Source organism: Sciurus carolinensis, chromosome 10 (genome assembly GCF_902686445.1).
Source record: "Sciurus carolinensis chromosome 10, mSciCar1.2, whole genome shotgun sequence".
Classification (NCBI taxonomy): Eukaryota; Metazoa; Chordata; class Mammalia; order Rodentia; family Sciuridae; genus Sciurus; species Sciurus carolinensis.
The window spans coordinates 72,997,070-73,017,194 of NC_062222.1; positions in this window are offsets into that span (position 1 = coordinate 72,997,070).

Below are 20,125 nucleotides of genomic sequence, written 5' to 3' on the forward strand. Positions count from 1 at the left end.
AAGCGCAAGGCCCTGTGGAAGGCGAACCAGTACTGTGACATTGGCCTTCCTGGAAGAGCAGAAGTATAAATCTATGACTGAGCCCAGAGCATGTTTGTTCAGTAAACAGTATCTTGCCTTGCAACACCTTCATGATTCTGAGGTTTTATATCTGCATGTCAGCCAAGGCACAGAAGAAAGGAAATGAAGAGGTTTTATACCACAGAAGGAATGTAATGCTCCACTTTTGAATTTCCCTGTAGTAAGGCCCCACCCCAAGGAAATGCAGAAATCATGATTAGTCAGAAGTCCAGAGACAAAGTGGTTTGGCTGAGTTTCCTTCCACAGTTTTACTCCCTGGTATGCTTCCAAATGACCTCTCTCCAGTCCACCCCAAGTGCACACAGACATGCCCGTTCACTGCCACCAATTACTCTTAACATGTTAAAAATGTTCAATTTTCCCTTTGTGCAAAATAAACCCTCCTTCATTGTATTAAACCGTGAGGTGAGGGAGCGTCAATCTGTTTAAATGAAGTAAGATATTTGGTGAAAATAGCATGAGGCCTGGAATTTTCTCTATCTTGCTCACTGGTGTAGCTAACATTATTACCTTCATTTTACAGGAATCTGAAACACTGAGAGGCACCAATCCTGACCAGTGTCTGGATTACACAATTAGTGAGTAATGGGCTATTTTGGTATTTGGTGCATTCAGGTGTACAGGTATGGCTTCCTCCAGGCTCTGACTCAATATTCTTGGCTCTCCTCCATCCTCCCCCATCAGTCTTCTCACTCTGCATCTCAGAAAAACTGATGTAGATGGTTCAAACTGAAGAGTTGGTAAATGGAAAGCTTGCAGGTTTGCATTTATGAAATGTTCCTGTAGACTTCTAGTTCAAACCAAGACACTGAGAGGAAGGTCGCTAGCAATTGGGACAGAGAAGAATTAATTCCTGGAAGACATAAAGTAGGTGGAGGAATAGCAATTGAAGAAAAAAACACAGGAAGCAATATTCTAGAGCATGTGTAGAGGAAACAAAAAAGAAGTGGGGAGACACTCCTTGTAAAACACTGGAGATTTGTTTTAGGAGCATTCAAAACAATGGAAGGGTTGTGGGTAGAGCACTAACCTAGAGCACATGAAGCCTTGGGTTCCATCTCCAGCACTGGAAACCAGAAAAAAGGGAAAACAATGGGAGATGGGATTAAGACTTGCACTGGAATGAATCTGACTTAACTTTCCTACGTACATACATGAAGATACCACAGTGAATCTTATATCATGTACAACCACAAGACTGGGATCCTAACTAGAATAAAATGCACACCATGTTTGTATAACTAAGCCATGCATAACTAAAAAGAACAAAATTTTTTAAAATTTAAAAAAGAAACAGGGAGTGACATAGTAGAATGATGGTTATCAGGGTCTGGGGGAGGGTACAAATAAAATCTTGTTTAATGGGTGTAGAGTTTCAGTTCTCTATGATGAAAAAGTTCTAATGATCTGTTGCAGAACAATGTAAATATACTTAACATTACTGAATTTAAAAAAAAATTTTTTTTTTTTTTGCAGTGTTGGGGATCGAACCCAGGGCCTGTGCTTGTAAGGCAAGCACTTTACCAACTGAGCTATCTCCCCAGCCCTGAATTTTTGTTTTAAAAGACTCACATTGGAAACAGAAGCAGTAACTGAAAAAAATAAGAAATTTTTTCCTTAGCACTAAAGGACATGAGTCTTTGGAGAAAAAGTGTGCATTAAAGACTGCAAAAAAAAAAGCAGAAAAGAAAATCCTAAAAGCTTCCAAAATGAGATGATTTCCAAATTAATAAGAATTCAGAGGTGTGGGGGTTGGGGGGGAATAACAAAATGAATCAAAAACTATTACCCTAGGTAAATGTATGATTATACAAATGGTATGCCTCTACTTCATGTACAAACCAAGAAACAAGATGTTTCCCATTTGTTTACAATAAAAATGAATTTAAAAAAAAAGAATAACAAAAAAAAAGAAGAATTCAATCAACCTCTCTTTGGCTACATCAAATGGTAGAATAGAGTAATACCTTCCAAATTCTAAAGGAAATCTATAGACAGAAGTGTACATAAGGGCTGGGGTTATAGCTCAGTAGTAGAGCACTTGCCTAGCATGTGTGAGGCCTTGGGTTCGATCCTCAGCACCAATTACAAATAAGTAAAATAAAGGTCCATTGACAACTAAAAAAATATTTTGTTTTAAAAAAGTGCACACAACAAACAAATCCAGCCTTAAAATAATAATTGAAAAATGAACATACATGAACCCACCACTCTGCTAAAGATGATTAATACTACCAGCACTTGTGACATACACGAAGACCCTGTCCTGAGCTCAGCCCCCTTTCCCAGGCAGTGTTGATGTGAATTTTTTTTTTTTTTTTTTTGGTGCTGGGGATCGAACCCAGGGCCTTGTGCTTGCAAGGCAAGCACTCTACCGACTGAGCTATCTCCCCAGCCCCTGATGTGAATTGTGCATTAGTAGGCTCTCTGATTTTCTTACAGTTCCACTACATATGCCTATATTACTGATCAATATAATTCTGGTGTTAAAATATGTTACCATATAATATGTATTCACTGTATGAAATTTCTGCAAATATCATCTGCTGCATGTTTTCCTCTGACCTTCCTTTCCCCGCCAACTGCTGTGTTTTTGAGTTCACCCATGTTGTGACAGACAGTTGAGGTGACTAGCTTTTCCTGCATTATAGTATTGCTTGCCTGATATTAATACAGCCATACCAGCTTAGTTTGGGCTAGTTGCCCCGTAGATCTTCATCTATCCTTTGACTTATAAAGGTTCTGTGTATTATGTTCTGGCAATTCTTGGTAAGAACATACAGTTAGATTTATCTGTTTATATTTAAAATCTGATCTCACAACTTTTGTATTTTAACAGAGGTGTCCACCATGATTGCTGACACGTATGGGGGCCTGCCATCATGTTTTCTGCCGTTTTTTTTCTTTCCCTATTTCTCTCTTTGTTTCCTCCTCTTCTTTCTTGCCTTTAGAATTGGTTGCACACCCTTCTATTTCACCTCTCTCGTCATTTTTTAAAAATTTGAAATTCTAAATTTAGTCAAACCATAAAAGTGGGAGGGAAAAATAAAATTATTTTCAGACATGGAAGGACTCAGGAAGTATCACATCCTCATCTTAAAAAGTCATGTTCAAATGTGATCTAGCTAAATGAGAGAATAAATCATGAAAGGATGACCTGGAATCTAGAGATCCCAGGGAGGAAGAAAGAACAGTTTCAGATGAACAGAAGCACAGCAGATATAAGAGTAGTTCATTCAAATTGAAATGAGAGGGTAGAGGTTTCTGGAAGGAACTATCCAGGGAAACAGAATTCCAAAGATTTGAAAATTAGCATTGAGGAGATGATTAAAGTAGGTAAGTAAGAATATAAATAAAAATGATCAGAACCTTTAGAGAACCTGGTTCACACCTGTAATCCCAGTGGCTCTGGAGGCTGAAGCAGGAGGATGGCAAGTTCTAAGCCAGCCTCAGCAATTTAGCAAGACCCTAAGCAATTTATCAAGACCTGTCTCAAAATAAAAAGTAAAAAGGGTTGAGAGTGTTGCTCAGTGGTTAAGCACCCCTGAGTTAAAACCCTAATGCCAAAGGAAAAGGAAAAAGAAACTTTAGAGAAAAAAGTTTCTGACCTCCTTAGTTTAACCTTACTTTAAGATAAGGTTTTACTTATTATTATTAACATTACTTAACTACTTGAAGTAGTTAAAATTAATAACAGTGCTTCCTCATAGGACTGTTGGGTGGATTAAGTTAGTTAATAATTGTACAGTGGCTGGATAAGTGGCCAGCAAATACCAAGGCTACATGAATGTTTATAAATAATTAAAGGAAAATGAAGCCTGGCTAACCCTGTAACAATTGTCACATAATCACAATAAGGTTAACAGTGCTTAACTATTTAGATTCAACCATTAGACAAAATACAAATGACTTAATTGTGATTATAGAACAGGACATAAGTTTTATTAACTTTGAAAACATATGAAAGTTTTAAACTTACATAAAATATTAAAAATATAGGTGAGAGTAGTTAAACTATAGAAATGAGAGAACAGAAGGACAGGGATGCTGCTTTCCTCATCCCACAATCAAGAAGTCAAGGGATACTGTCTAATGTAAAGAGAACCAAAAATAAAGGTCTAAGTGTATTTTTTTTCTCTAAATATAAAGACATCAAAAATGGACCCATGTCTATATTGGAAGGGGAGAAATTGGGGAACCTGTAAATGAGCTAACTCCACCTCCACGATGCAGAAAATCATAATGTCTAAAATTATTAATCAAGAAATAACAATACAAGCCAGGCACATTGGTGCACCCCTGAAATCCCAGTGGCTGGGGAAGCTGAGGCAGAAGGATTGTGAGTTCAAATTCAGTCTCAGCAATTTAGCGAGACCTTAGGCAACTTAGCGAGACCCTATCTCTAAATAAAATATAAAAGGGCTGGGGATGTAGTCAATGGTTAAGTGCCCTTGGGTTCAATCTCCAGAACAATGAAAAAAAAAAAAAAAAAAAAACAACAACAAAGAAAGAAAAAAGAAATAATAGTACAATATATTATTGAGAAGTTGAAGGTAAATTCCAAGAAAACTAAAAACAGAAACAAGAATAAAAACTAATTCCCTCTTTGCAGCAGGAGTGAGACTACAAAATAGAGTCGCAGACTGTTGTTTGTTTGTCATTATAAAACCTTCTGAAGTTTTCGAAAATTTTTAATCCTTTCCATATACTGCTTTGAAAAAAACTAAAAACTTTTTTTTTTTTGTCCTGGGGGTTGAACCCAGGGGCTTTTTACCACTGAGCTACATCCCCAGTCCTTTATTTTGAGATGGGGTCTCAATAAATTGCTTAGGGCCTCACTTAGTTGCTGAGGCTGGTCTTGAGCTTGTGATCCTCCTGTCTCAGCCTCTCATGTCACTGGGATTACAAGTGTGCACCATCATACCCTGCAAAAAACACTTTTAAACACATATTTGGAATTTTTCTGGAGAAATTCTTGCAATTGTCAAGTTCTTAACTATATTTTGCCATCATTATCTTCTTACATTGTTTTCAACTTCTTAAAGATTAAATTTCTTGGGTTGGGGTTGTAACTCAGTGGTAGAGCACTTACCTAGCACATGCGAGGTACTGGGTTCAATCCTCAGCACCACATAAAAATAAATAAAATAAAGGTATTGTGTCCATCTACAACTAAAGATATTTTTTCAAAAAACATTAAATTTCTTCACGACAAAGGAAGTGGAAGTGCTGAACATACATTTTTTTTGTTCTTGGTATAATGAATTTCTACTTTTTCTAGGGGACCCTCAAGAATCTCACTGTTTTAATTTATATGTCAAGAACTGGCAGGTTTGTGTGATAACAGAAGTTTTCTAAAACCTCTGGAAATTTCCACCAAGGCTACAGTTTCTGGTTGGTACTGGGTTTCTTTCTCTCCTGGTTGGAATGGGGCAGAAGCTTGGAAGAGTACGGAAGTTTCCTTAAACTGGGGAGGAGATTGGAGACAGAGCTGAATCCACAGGGTGGGTGGTGGAGGCAGTGATGTCAGAAGCACACAGCAAAGACCCCAAGGTCCCACTAAGTCAATGTCCAAGGATGAAGGGATTCACTGGGGTGAATTGGCTTCTTGTTCTCACTTCTCCCCAGTGCCAGGCAAGCCCAGGCTATGGCTGGTGAGATCTTTGCAGTTTATGCTCCAGCCTATAGAGAGGAATCCTGTCATTTCTATGATTTGTGTCCACCCAGAGACATATGACTACTCCCTATTTCAGAAAAGCCAGTCTGCAATTCAAAAGAACAAAGATGGGAAACACAATGTCCTGACTCTGTTCAAGTTCCTGGTTCTAGTAATTTCTAAGAGCTATTTATACTGTAGCCCTGCCCTCAGTTTCTTGTTTCTTTTGTTTGCTTTGTCTAGTTGGGAGGAGAGAAGGAAACAGATAAGTGCCTCTGTTTCATGGCCTCTCCCTAACAAGAGTTTTCCAGTTTCCTCTTTTTCTTTTTTCTTTTTTTTTTTTTTTGGTACTAGGGATTGAACCCAGGGGCACTAACCACCGAGCCACATTCCCAGCCCTTTTATATATTTTATTGGAGACAGGGTCTCACTGAACAGCTTAGGGCCTCACTAAATTGCTGAGGCTGGGTTTGAAATCACGATCCTCCTGCCTCAGCCTCCCGAGTTGCTGGAATAACAGATCTTTGCCACCAAGCTAGGCTGTTTCCCAATTTCATGAAGAAAGCTCCACCTACCTACAACTGCAAAGCTACCTGGCTATGGAGACACTGCTTCTTCCCCCAAGAAATTGAGTCTTGCATCTAGTTACAACGGTGGAGAATTTAGTGTGTAATTAAGGGCCCCACAATAAAAATATGATTTACCCAGGGAAAATAAAAAACCATTTTCTGCAGTGCATACTTATGATCATGAAGCCATACTCCCATTTGTTTTGGCCTGGGGGTGTATTTCCATCTGATGTCATCTGACTTCAGTTGTTGACTTGAGCTCAAAGTAGACAGAGCTCTAACCACAGAAATGTTTACTGATACTCCTTTGGCTATATGTATCTTCTCCCTTACCAAGTGGCCTTTTTTCATGTGGTCTTTTATTTATTTTTTTTTTTTCGTTTCATTTTCCTTCTCTCTGAGAAAATGCTTGTTGATGGGTGTAACTATGTGACCTGCACTACTTCTCTGCACTGCAACGTGTTGTCAAAGACCGCTCTTCCTTAGGTGAGAGATCTAGATTCTTCATTCTTCTATTCTCATTAAACTTAATGACTTACAGTCAGTTTGTATGCTTTAACTAAAAAACAAAGGAGGATAAATGAAAATGATCTTTGGCATGAGAGTCCTTTCAGGAAATATTACTTCCTCTGGAGAAAAGTCATGATTGCTAACCATGTTTATAGCAATGAACCCAGAGAATAAGCAAAGGAAATTAAGATTTATTTATTCATGACCTGATAAAAGCCTGTTGAGGAATTTAAATATTTTGTCCCCATCTGCTTCAGGAAGTACTTAACTGTTCTATGAAAATATTCATATAAGGGCCAATTTTCTGGTTGGAAAAATATTAATTGGGATATCATTACCAGAAACTGGCTTTTCCCCCCCCTAGTAATGGGAATTGAACCCAGGGCTTCACATGTGTTAGGTGAGCACCCTACCACTGAAACACATCCCCAGCCCTTTTTGTTTTATTTTGAGGCAGGGTCTCACTAAGTTACCCAGAATGGCCTTTAACTTTTGATCCTCCTGCCTCAACCTCCTAAACCCTAGCCTGGTTAGAAACTGGTCCCTAATACAAAGGATAAAGGTCTGAGTTTTAGTTCCTCTCTACATGACCTCTCAATGGGCTGCTGGGTTCCAAGAGTAAGCATCCCAAGAGAAAGGAAAGAGAAGGTGCTGGTTTGGTAAGGCCTGGCCCAGAAAGTGACATGGTCACTTCTACATTGTTCTGTGGCCATAAAGTCACAGGGTTCAGATTTAAGGGAAGAGGACACAGGTCTCACCTTTAGATGAAAGAAGTATCAAAAAACTGGGCGGGGTGGGGGCATGTTTTCAAACTGAAATACCAGCTCTCCCTTTCTTGCATGGTATGATGAGTTCATATAGTCCACGAGGAAAATCTAGCACAAAAGGGGAAAACCCAAGTACATACTTATGTAATATATCTAACTTCAGATCTGTCAAGTGACTTTAGGGTCAGATGAGCAGTCTGGGGCAAGAGGGTAAGAGAAAGATGCAAAGTGTAGTGAATGAAAAGGAAAAGAAATGGAATAAGAGTAATGATCTGGACTTGTTTCTCTTTCTCTCTTTCAGATTGGTGTTTTTCCAGGCTAGGTACTTGGTACATGAAGAAATGAATATAATAGAAGTGACATCTTAAATCCCTGGAACTAAAATGAACTTTTATTAAATAATGCAGAAGTAACTGGGTAGTCATCTGGAAAAAGATAAAATAGATCCGCATCTCACACCACACACAAGAATAAATGAATCAGAGACATTGATGTAAAACAATGAAACCATTGAAAGACTAGGAAGAAATGTGGTTGAAATCACATTAATTTCAGTGAAGTGTGGGAGCTTTTAAACCACAACTCAAAATCCAAGGCAATAAAAGAAATGATTGATAAATTTGAGTATATAAGGTTAAATTCCATGGCAAAAAAAATCCATAAACAAAGACAGCTGACAAACTGGGAGAAAATACTTGCAACTTAAGTTACGTTCAAAGGGTTAAGATCCCTGATATATAAAGAACTCTTAAAATTTGAGGGACAAGGTTCAAAAAATCCAAAAGAGAAATGAAACAAAGATGAAAAAATTTGCACAAAAAGCGACACGTAGTAGGCTCCAAACATGAGTTTGAAAAATGTTCAAAGTCAAAATTAGAGAAATACCAATTAAAACAGCACTGAGATACCCCTTTTCACTTATCAAATCAGCAAAAGTTTAAAATATGCAAAACATTCTCTTTTTGGTAAGAGGGCAAATGGTACTCTCATACATTTCTGATGGGCAAGAAACTAGCTTGACCTTTCTGGAAAGGAATTTGGTGTTACTTAACAAAACTGCATGTGCACCTACCTTTTCACCTAGCAATCCCACTTACGGGAACCTATGCTAAAGACAGACCCCCAACAAGAGGAATGTACCCAGGCATGGTTATTTGTGACAGTATTGTCAGTAATTGTGCATGACCAGAAACTGCACAGAGGAGATGGATGAATAAACTATGGTTCTTCCACACTATGGAAAACTCTGTAGCTATAAAAAGGGAAAGATAGAATGAAGACGATCTTTGTTACTAAGATGGAATGTTTTCTAGGATTTAAGAAAAAAAAAAAAAAAAAAAAAAAAAACAACAACAACAAGAGTAGTCACAGTTTATCTGCTCATTCGTACACAGGAAATAAAAGAAGATAAACTTGAAAATAAAGAGGCCCATTATACATGGGAGGTGGGTAGGAAAAGGGTGGAAAGGGGAGGTTGGGAATAGAGCAGCAGAGACAGGCAGGGAATGATATTTTTCTAAGTATAGCTTAGGTAAGGGTAGCAAGGAAAAGAACTAATCCAAGTAACTTTGGAAAACAGAATTTGAGGCGCTACTATAAGGCTAAAGACAAAAGGAGCTGTGCAAGTTCTGTATTCTAATTAGTAAATTTGTTTCATACAGAGGAATGAACTATGGATTCTGAAAACGTGCACACTCAAATTGAGCAAATAAGTAAATATTTTGTGAATAATGAGAATTAGGTTTTTCACTGAGAAACAAGTTCCACATCAGGCAAGGAGGAAGGCCAGAATTAACTCTGCAGCTGTTGGATTGGTATTAGATATATTTCCTAGCTGAAGGGACCTAAAAGCAATGATAACCCAACAGCAATGAGCCCATTTGGCACTCAGATCTTGGTCTCTAAAAGCCATTCTCCAATAAAAGAAATCAGGACTCCTCCTGGGTCTGGAACAGGAAATTATAAGAACCTGGAATATCTTTCAATGCCAGAAAATATGAAAGTGCTCCTACAGGATGGGGGTAGGGTCTGTGAAAAGGACAGAAGAGTCAGGTTGAAGCATCTGACCTCTCAGTGGCCAAAGCTGGACCAATTTGAGCAACAAAATAAATAATGATAGTACTAGATTATAATTCATAGAATAAAATAAATGTCTGTAGGTCTATATTGAAATAAACAATTTAACTAATAAACAGGAGACAAGAGACAACTTTTTCTTTTAGAAGAATTCCAATTAGAGAATCACAGCTTCTGGGACAGGAGTCCCCTGTGTTTCTCCCGTGTTAGCAAAACAATAAACCTTCTTTTTCCTTTTTCTCAAAACCATGTCTTCATTATTGCATTGGCATTGGGACCAAGACTGAGATTTCGGTAACAAATTTAGCACCCCCGGTGGGACCTGAGAGCAGCCCCTGCTCCAGCCTTCTTGAGCAGGCCTGGCTCTCTAAGCAACTTCACATCCATCCTGGGAATGCAGGGTGGCTGGTGAGCATGTTAAGAGCCAGCAGCAGCAAAGTGAGGAGATGGGTGAGTTTGCCTCAGGTTGAACTGGAGGAGTTATTCCTATTACTCAATCATGGTCCACTTTGAGGAAAAGGAAACTGAACTCAGTAAAGTTGCAACACCCTTGGCCATCTGTCTCTGAAAAAGAATCTTCAAGGAAGCCTAAAGAAAAGGCTGGAAATGGCCTCCTCCGTTGCATATCAATATGCCTAGGTTTTTAAAAAAAAGGCCCAAAAGGAGCCTCTGGGTACAATTGACAGTGGGGAACTCGCTTAAAAGTTGAAAGCATTGTGATAATGATAATGGAGACAGGTCAGGCTCAAAAATATCCTGTGCTCCAACCCCTTGAATGCAACCTGGGAGAAAAAAAGATTAAGGCACAGTTTTTGTTTATGCTGGATTGTCCAACCTCTCCTGGGATGAAATTTGTTATGTAAATTAAATGCACAGATAACATTCATAAGGACTGTTTCAGAATATGAACTTAAGAGTCCAAAACTAAAAAAGATAAAAGAAAGGTATAGATATGGAAATATATTTTAGACTAGAAAATTAAAAGGTAAAAGAAATGTTTCTGGATGAGGAAGTATTTTGTCTGATAAAGTAATATTCTTACGTTAAAGTCCAAGAGGAAAGAGGACAAAACTAAGGATGTTAACAAGTTGTGAATGCCTAAGTAAGTCACAAAAGGTTTGCAAAATCTCAGTTTGTGTTTGTATTTAAATTGGCTATAATTAGCACAGTTAGTCAAAGTTATTTGAACTTTAATATACTAATATGAAGCAAAGTCTGAAACTTTGCACCTCAATAGCAATTTGAGAGGAAAAAATTCTTCTCTCATCTCTCCAACATATATCTACACATATGTACTTCAATCAACAGCCAGTAACCACAAAGACCTCCTAAGTAGAATGCTTAAAACAATCTTTATTGTTTACTTGGAACTTCAAATTGAATTTTAAAAAATCTTTTTGATCTCTTAAAAAGTAGTTTTCCACTGCTAGGATAATGCAACTTTAAGTACATTATTGCTCAAAAAAATTTCAGCTGTAAAATGACAGAAATTAAATTCAATGTAAGCTTCTTTAACCAAAAGGAAAAAGGGGGACTGGAGATTGGTGACTGTTGACTCAGGCAGCTGTGAGTCTGAGGGACCATTCATAGAATCTGAAGGAAAGCGACCAGAAGCCAGGGCTGTGCAGTAAAGAGTGGACCCTCAGTGCTGCCACGGCTCCCTCCTCTCCTCACTCACCTCTGCCTGCACACTGTAATCATTCTCTCCTGCTCCAGGCAGACTTCCTCCCAGAGGCTAGGGAAGACAGACACTGGCAGTACCAGGTCCCCATTTGAAGTAAGAAATTTGCCTTTTGCTTTCAGCCTCTTTATAGCAATCTTCAAATGTAATTATAACTGATCCTACTTAGGTCACATGCTCAGTCTTTTGGTCTGATCAGTTTCCAGGGTTTTAAAGCTGACTAAGCCTGGGTCCCGTGCTGTTGCGGGCATTGATAGACACCACCTCAAACAAAGACTGGCTGCCCAGCTGTGAGGAGTGTGTTTTACTAATAGGTTTTACCTGATGGGGTTCTCATGGCTCCCCTGCCCAATCCTTCTTCCTCTTTCCTTTTCACAGATGTTACCCTCCAATGAACCTTCACAAGCTTAACCCCATCTTGCTGCTTTGCTGAGAACCAATGTGGGACCCACCTCTCCCTAGGGCTGGGGTAGAGTGCTGTACCAAACCACCAGAACCATGTGTAATGTGGGTGATCAGGTTCTCCAAAGGAAGGAATGAGTTGTGTTTAATAATTGTTTATAAATAATCACTAAAATAGACTGTTTTGAGCAATTATCTACAAATAATCCTTGTAATGATAACTCAATCCAGAATACATTTTTGATATTTAGGTCTTTATGGTCACAGGAAATAGAAAAAAATATAGTTCAATTTATATACATAATTTCTTGAGACAGTTACACAGGATGATCATGGATTTTCAGAAAAAAAAAAGACCTACATTAGTATAAAACAATGGGGCTGGGACTGTAACTCAGTGGTAGCACTTGTCTAGCACGTGCAAGACACTGGGTTCAATTCTCTGCACCACATATAAATAAGTAAAAGTCCACGGACAACTAAAAAAATATTTTTAAAAAAAGCTGTGAGGGAATCATCGAATGCGAGCTGGAGAGGAAAAGGAATAATGTAATATTACTGACTATTAAAGAAGAACTTGTTCAAACCTTTTTTAAATGGGCATGTGTGGGTATCAAATTGCCATGAGTAGTCTGGAGCCAAAGAGTTACTTGTGGGGACTGGCCACTATCAGGATAGATTTGTAGACTCCTCCAAAGTTCTCGGAAATACTTTCAGAATGGATGGGTAGAGCCTAACTAATGCCTGAGCATCTTAGAGTTGAGACCTGAGATTATTGCAATTGTTATTGAGTGTTGTAGAGACTCCTGTGACCCCTGAAGAGCACTGAGACATGTAGATTGTATTATGTACATACGTATATTACTATTTTTCAATTGAAAGTAGATTTTTTTTTTTTTTTTTTCAGTTCTGGGGATTAATCTCAGGGCTTCACACGTGCTAGGCAAGTGCTCTACCACTGAGATACAAGCCCAGCTCTTCTTTTTATTTTGAAACAGGGTCTCACTTTGTTGCCCAGGTTGGTCTCAAACTTTCTATCCTCCTGCCTCAGTCTCCTGAGTCGCTGGGTTAACAGACCTGTGCCACTGTGCCAGGTTGAAAATAGGCTCCATTATAATTAATAAAATACAATTTAATAAAAGTATTATTGGTGTTGGTTTTATAATAAAAAATGTCAACTGAAACTAGGTCACAGTCATTTTATCATTGCCTGTTTTCTTAATCAGTAGTTTCTTAAATTTTAGTTAATATCTTACAGAGAAGGTCCTGGAAAATCTGTTACACTAAAAAGAGGTCCTCACATTAAGAAAAGGAGAAATTAGCCTCTTCTTCATGACTATTTCATGCCAATTTCTCAGTCACAGGAGGCTGAGAAAATCTCTCTCAGAGTTCCTCCCTCAGCACAATTTTCTTGATATGCATGTTATCACCCATTACTTAGAAGCCTTCTTCATTTCCTTTATGCTAATAGATGGTTTCACTTTTCCTTAAATAATAGTCATCACCTTAATCCATGCAAGAATTCCTACAACCATCTCTTACTTAGCCTAGGTAGGCACTACTAGCAATCTGATGAATAGATGAAACTTCCACTTTCCAATCCCTCGGTACCATATTACAGACCTCACTGTCTCCACAAGACAAAGGTTAGCATTTTATAAGTCCATATTTACCTTTTTCTTATTTAAAAAAAAAAAAAAACTGGATACACTGTGATAACCTTTTTTTATCTACTGAAGGCAGCTTTTTGAGGTTCATTTTCTTTTTTGATTTATGTTAAAAATTTGGAAAGTATAAAAACATAAAGGAGACAGAAGGGGAAAGGTCATCTTCCCTCTCTCATCCCTTGGAGACAGCATTTTCAAAAATAATTTTTCCCTTAAAGTCTTATAATATAGACTATGATTCTTTTCTTAAACATCATGTGAAAAGTTTTATTTTGGTTTTAATTGTTGGGTAAATGTTTGGTTTGGAACCGTGGTAGGAAAGCTGTTTTGGCATAGACACAGAATGCTTCAAAACTTCAGGCATTCTTTGACATGTGTTTTACAGTTCACACGAAAACATCAGGATAAAAAACTTTCACAGGACAGGCCTACTGGGAAATTTAACACAAATGTTACCTGGTGCAAGGTTCAGTCTGCTCACCACACAAGGGAAGTCAATCAGTCCAGAGGCAAGGCAGTGCTAGAGACAGAACTTTATTAAGTGAAGCACCATTGGATAGAAAAATGGTGAGCTATCATCCTAAAGGACCATCTTGCCAGGGGAAACTGATTTAGGAGTGGTTCATATAAGATATGGGTGATTTCAGACAGGTGGACACCTTCTCCTAGGTGGAGGTTTGGGGCCAGATGATGCACACCTGATCTTAATTGCCTAGTCACAAGATGTGTTTCAGTCCAACAAATCTCAAGAAAACAGTGATTGTACCAGGCGTGGTGGGTGCATGCCTGTAATCCCAGTGGCTCAGGAGGCTGAGGTAGGAAGATCAAAGTTCAAAAAAATAAAAAGGGCTGGGGGTGTGGCTCAGTGGTTAAGTATCCCTGGTTCAATCCCTGGTACAAAAAAAGAAAAAGATAACAGTGATTGTTTTTGTCAAAGAGCATTATTCCCTCAGGCTACTCTTGTTATTCATTAGTTTGCCTAGGTGCAGTTCCTGACATATTACTGATGGACAGGAGTGAGCTTTGTTTCAAATCAGAATGCCAGTGTGGATGGATAATGGCTGTGATAGAATTGGAGCTGTGATCCAAGGGCAGTGGGAAGCAGTTGGAGTGTTTTTGTCAGTAAGTGAAACATGATTTTAAAAAGATCATCCTGGTGCCTTGTAGGAGGGCAGGCTGCAAAGCAGGCAATAAATAAGGAAGCGTTTACAATAAGACAGATGAGAGTTACAGACTTGACTGTAGACATGACAAAAGTAGATGCGTTAGGTGTGCATTTCAGGGGAAACCAACAACTCTTGCCCATGGAATGGACGGAAAGTGAGGACAATGTCCCTGCTCTCAGGTTAAACAATGAGTGAATGATGGGACCAACTATTTAGAGGAAGATGGTTAGGGAATGCATGTAAAAGAGGATGAGAAAACCAAAGGTTGAAGTGGGGACACACTAACCTTGGGATTCTAATTTAAATATTTGCATATTCAAAGAAAAGTAAAGCGGACAGTTTTTCTGGAATGGTCAAATAGATTTCATTCTTCCCCTAAGTCGAGGTTTGGTCTCATCAAAGTAGTCACCTTCACAGCCACATCAATGTTTAAAGCAGCTCAATTCACAATAGCTAAACTGTGGAACCAACCTAGGTGTCCTTCAACAGATAAATGGATAAAGAAAAGGTGGTACATATACATAAGGAATATTACTCAGCCTTAAGGAAGAATGAAACTATGGGATTTGCTGGTAAATGGATGGAGCTGGAGAATATTGTGCTAAGTGAAACAAGCCAATCCCTAAGAACCAAAGGCTAAATGTTTTCTCTGATAGGCAGATGCTGAATCACAATAAGTCGAGGAGTAGACTAGGAGAAGAATAAAGGTACTTTGGATTAGACAGTGGGGAGTGAAAGGAGGGGAGGGGTATGGGAGTAAGAAGGATAGTAGAATGAATAGAGCATTATTACCTTATGTGCATATAGATTACACAATAGGCATAATTCTACATCATGTACAACCAGAAGAATGAGAAGTTATACTTCATTTATGTATGATGTGTCAAAATGCATTCTACTGTCATGTGTAACTAATTAGAACAAATTATTTTAAGAAGTAGTCACCTTACTTTTCTGTTGATTCCTATCACTTCCTTTTGCTCATTCTACTCTACTTTGTATAATCACCAATTCAAGTATTACCTTTTGAGGGTTTTGGGGCTTTGTTTTTGTTTTTGGTTTTGGTTTTGGTACCAGGGATTGAACCCAGGGGTACTTAATCACTGAGCTACATTCCCAGCCCTTTTCTATTAGTTTTTATTTTGAGACAGGGCCTCAATAAGTTGCTGAGGCTGGCCTCGAACTTGCAATTCTCCTGCCTCAACCTCCCAAGTTGCTGGAATTATAGGTGTAAGCCATAATGCCCGGCCAAAGTATACTTCTATAAAGAGAATTTGTTTACTTTCCCAACTTTCAATGAAATTTACCAATAATTATTTCCTGTCACATTGTGTTCTGTTCACATTTTCTAGCCATCCACAATATATCATCTTGTGGTGATTTCCAGTTGCTTCCATTATCCCTTAAAAAGATGGACTGGATAGGTGAGAACATTTGTTCCCCACTCTGGGTAGCATAATGCTAAATGTGAACTTGAACTTGACACAATCCGACTTCTTCCCTAATGTATTAATTCAGGTCCAGAACAAACTAGAGGCAAACAAGGTACTTAAAGGCACAAAATTTAGGAAGGCACTCACTCATAGTAAAATTGTAGGGCCAAAGAATAAGTACATCTTAAATTTTTCCATGTATGATATAACCATATAACCAACACTGTCTTCTTAAAAAGATAGTACCAATTATAATGCCTCCCAAAACCTATGAGTCTATCGGTGTTGCAAAACCTTGTCAAGTCTAGATGTCAACTCCATGCAGTGGTGCACCCCTATAATCCCAATGACTCAGGAGACTGAGTCAGGAGGATGGCAAGTTCAAGGCCAGTCTCAGCAAATTAGTGAGGCTATTTCAAAATAAAACATAAAAAAATAGCTGGAGATGTGGCTCAGTGGTTAAGTGACCCTGGATTCAATCCCCTATACCAAAAAAAAAGACTCTATGTCTTTGTGGGGGAAAAAAAAAAAAAAAAGATTTCTATTGTTTCAAGTTATAGTTGATACCTCAAACATCCTTTAATATCAGCTTACATATTACAGCCAAGCACAGTCAACATCAGCCCAGCCAACATCAGCACACCACAGGGGCTACAGGACATGTGACATACTGAGGACCAACTGGGGCATAAGGACACCATGAAAATGCTGGTTTCCAGGACTGGAGACACCAAGCTCACTAAAGATGGCAATGTGCTACTATATGAAATGCATGTTCGACACCCCACATCCTCTCTAATACCCCAGTAGTAATACCCAGGACGTCATAACTGACAACCAGCGTGGTTGTCACTGGCAAGCTGCTCAAACAGGTGGACCTCTACGTTTCTGTAGGTCTTCATCCCAGGAGATGACTGAAGAATTTGAAGCTGCAAAGGAAAAGGCCCTTCAGTTTGGGGAACAAATCAATATTCAGAATAGTCATACTTATGAGTGTGGACTTGAAAGCACAGGTGAGCTGATGGTAGCCGCAGAAGCTGGCATGGGGGCAACTACTGTGTAGAGACAGCTGCTGCACTCCTGCACCGTGAGTCCGCCAACATTCTCAGGCTGATGAGATCATGCGAGCTGAAACGTCTTGTCTGAAATGTTGAACTGAAGTTTCCCAGTGTCATCTGAATCTTGAAGGTGACACAGAATGGTCCCGAGGAAAGTTGTTGTGGAATTTTCATCTAAGCCTCCAGTGATTTTCAAATAAATGTTCTTTTCCCATTTGAAAAAAAAAGAGAGAACACTGGCACTTATTCAAATTATGAAGTTCTGAAATTATGATTATGGTAATCTTTTAATTGTACTGGGTGTATACATACAAAGCAAATTCTTTTTACCATGGAATAGGACATTTTTCTTTATCTGTAGCGACATAAAATTACATGTTAGATAAGAATGTTATCTATCTTGTTATTAAATATTCCTTGAGGGGCTGGGGTTGTGGCTTAGTGGTAGTGCATTTACCTAGCACGTGTGAGGCACTGGGTTCGATCCTCAGTTCCACATAAAAATGAATAAATAAATATTCCTTGAAAAATCAAATTTCAATGGTTTAATAATTCTCCTCATGAGTATATGTTAAATTACCCAACAGTTCCCTCTTGTTAAACAATTGTTTAAAATGTTTATGCCAATGTAAATAATAGGCAATAGAAGGTTTTAAGCACATGTGCTTCCTTATAAATTTCCATGAGTAAAATTACTGAATCAATTTGACTTTTCATGCTTTTGAAATAGCTTTCTTAAAATGGTCCCTCAGAAGAGTTAAGTTGCAAGGGGTAGAAAGACAAGATGTTGTCTCTGTGGGAAACTGTATAAAGCGCTCAGCACAGAGGCAGAGGTTAAAGAGATGGCAAGAAGGCCTGCTGACCAAGGGCCAGAGTTAAGAGAAATACAAAATTTTCAGACTGACCATATTTTCAAGCTTCAGAACTTTGTGATTATGTGAAATATACATCCCAAGTCCCGTAGTGTCATTTTTTTTCCACCCAAATTACTGTCTTCTCCTACGTTTCCATGACGTTGTTTCACACAGCTGGTCTATCTCTGCAGTTCTCGAAGGTGATGTCCCGTGTTACCAAGCTTTGTAGTTGGAGGCTTGGCAATTTCCTACATTCTGTGCAATGAATGTTAAGTTGAAACCTTAAAAAAAAAATATGTGGGCCAAGCATTATCAATGACTCCTTGGTAACTTTGGTAGGTAGGTCTCATTTTTCCAATTTTGGAGGTGAGGAAACCAGCTCGGATTCTTGGGTTGACTTTCAGAGGCAATGTAGCTAACAAGTCGCTTGCCTAAGATTTTATTTCATGTCAACTCAGCTCCAGACTATGGTTGTTATTACTACCAATTTCTTTATATCTTTATTGTTAGTATTAGTAGTTCTTCCTTCCTAAATGCTTGTTGAAGCAGGGCAGAGTGGCACACCCCTGTAATCCTAGTAACTCAGGAGGCTGAGGGAAGAGGATCACAAGTTCAAGGTCTAAGTAACTTAGCGAGACCCTGTCTCAAAATAAAAAATAAAAAGGGCTGGGGGTGTAGCTTATAGGTAGAGTGCTCCTGAGTTCAATCCTTGGTACCAAAAGGGCTAAGAAGAAAAAAAAAAAAAAAAAAACTTGTTTATATTCTTTGAATTTTTTTGCAGGGGGATGGGGTACTGGGGATTGAACCCAGAGGTACTTAACCACTGAACCACATCCCCAGCCCTTTTTCATATTTTATTTAGAAACAGGATCTCCCTGAGTTGCTTAGGGCCTCTCTAAATTGCTGAGGCTGGCTTTGAACTTGCCATCCTCCTGCGTCAGCCTCCCTAGACACTGGGATTATAGGCATGTGCCACCGTGCTGAGTTTGAATTTTTGATTTCATAATTTGACCTGTCAAAAGACACAATTCCAACAAATTTAGTGTAAAGATCTGATTAGCTTTTATTTGTGATTCTAGAATTAAGCAACACCTCATTCCACAAAGTAGAATAAGTGTTCCAAAAATGAAGCAGAGGATTTTAGCTCTATGGACAGATGGGATCTGAAGGAAGCAGGAATTAAAAAGCAGATAGATCATTGCAAAATACTTTCCTGATGGGGTCAAAACAGAGGGGATTCTTCCTTATTACACTGTCTCAAGTTGACTAGAATCTCCTGTTTTCAGAAAACTGGGTTCACCCAAAGTTGTCTTTGGCTAAATGGCAGTTAGCACAAATGGCTGCACTCTGGTTTGGTTTGTCTACTGGTGCCTGCTGCAGGAGGGAGGTCCAAAGCAATGGACTTAATAAAACTTAATAAAACCTCTCAGAAATGAGGGTCGCCAGCCTTCTTCCTATCACTCACTCAGAGGTTGTTTAGAATGGGAAATCTTCCCTGCTGGAACAAGGCTGTTGTGTTAACTTGTACATACAGGGCAGTGCACAGACTAGAGGGCACACATCTAAGTCCCAGTGCAGCCACTTCCTAGCTGCCATCTACTAGCCACTTAGCATTTTTTTGTTTTCATTTCCTTGTCAGTCAAATGGGGGTAATAATTCTACCACCCATGGAATTGTGTGGACAATTCAACAAATGGATACACACAAAAAGCATTTGCAGCCGTGTTTAACAGTAAGGGTTCAATCTCTGCCAGGGAAAACAAAGCAATACAAATAAGAAAGAAGTGTCTAATTAGGTATGGAATTCCTGGTAGCGTGCTTTCTCCCAAATGCTCCCTGCAAGCTCCACAATAAAAATATGGTGTACACTTGTAACCCCAGCAGCTCGGGAGGCTGAGGGAGGAGGATCCAGAGTTCAAAGCCAGCCTCAGCAATTTAGCCAGGCCCTAAGCAACTTAGCAAGACTGTCACAAAATAAAACACAAAAAAAGGGCCGGGGATGTGGTTCAGTAGTTAAGCACCCCTGGGATAAATCCCTGGTATCAAAAAATAAACAAGTAAAAATGGCAATAAATATGCACTAGGTAGTATTATTGAATTTAAAGGGGAAAATTGAAATTTAAAAATTAGTAAGTGTTGCCCGGCATGTAAAACCAATCAAACTACTCAATAAATCAAATCTTTTCCTGCCCAAAGGATGTATGA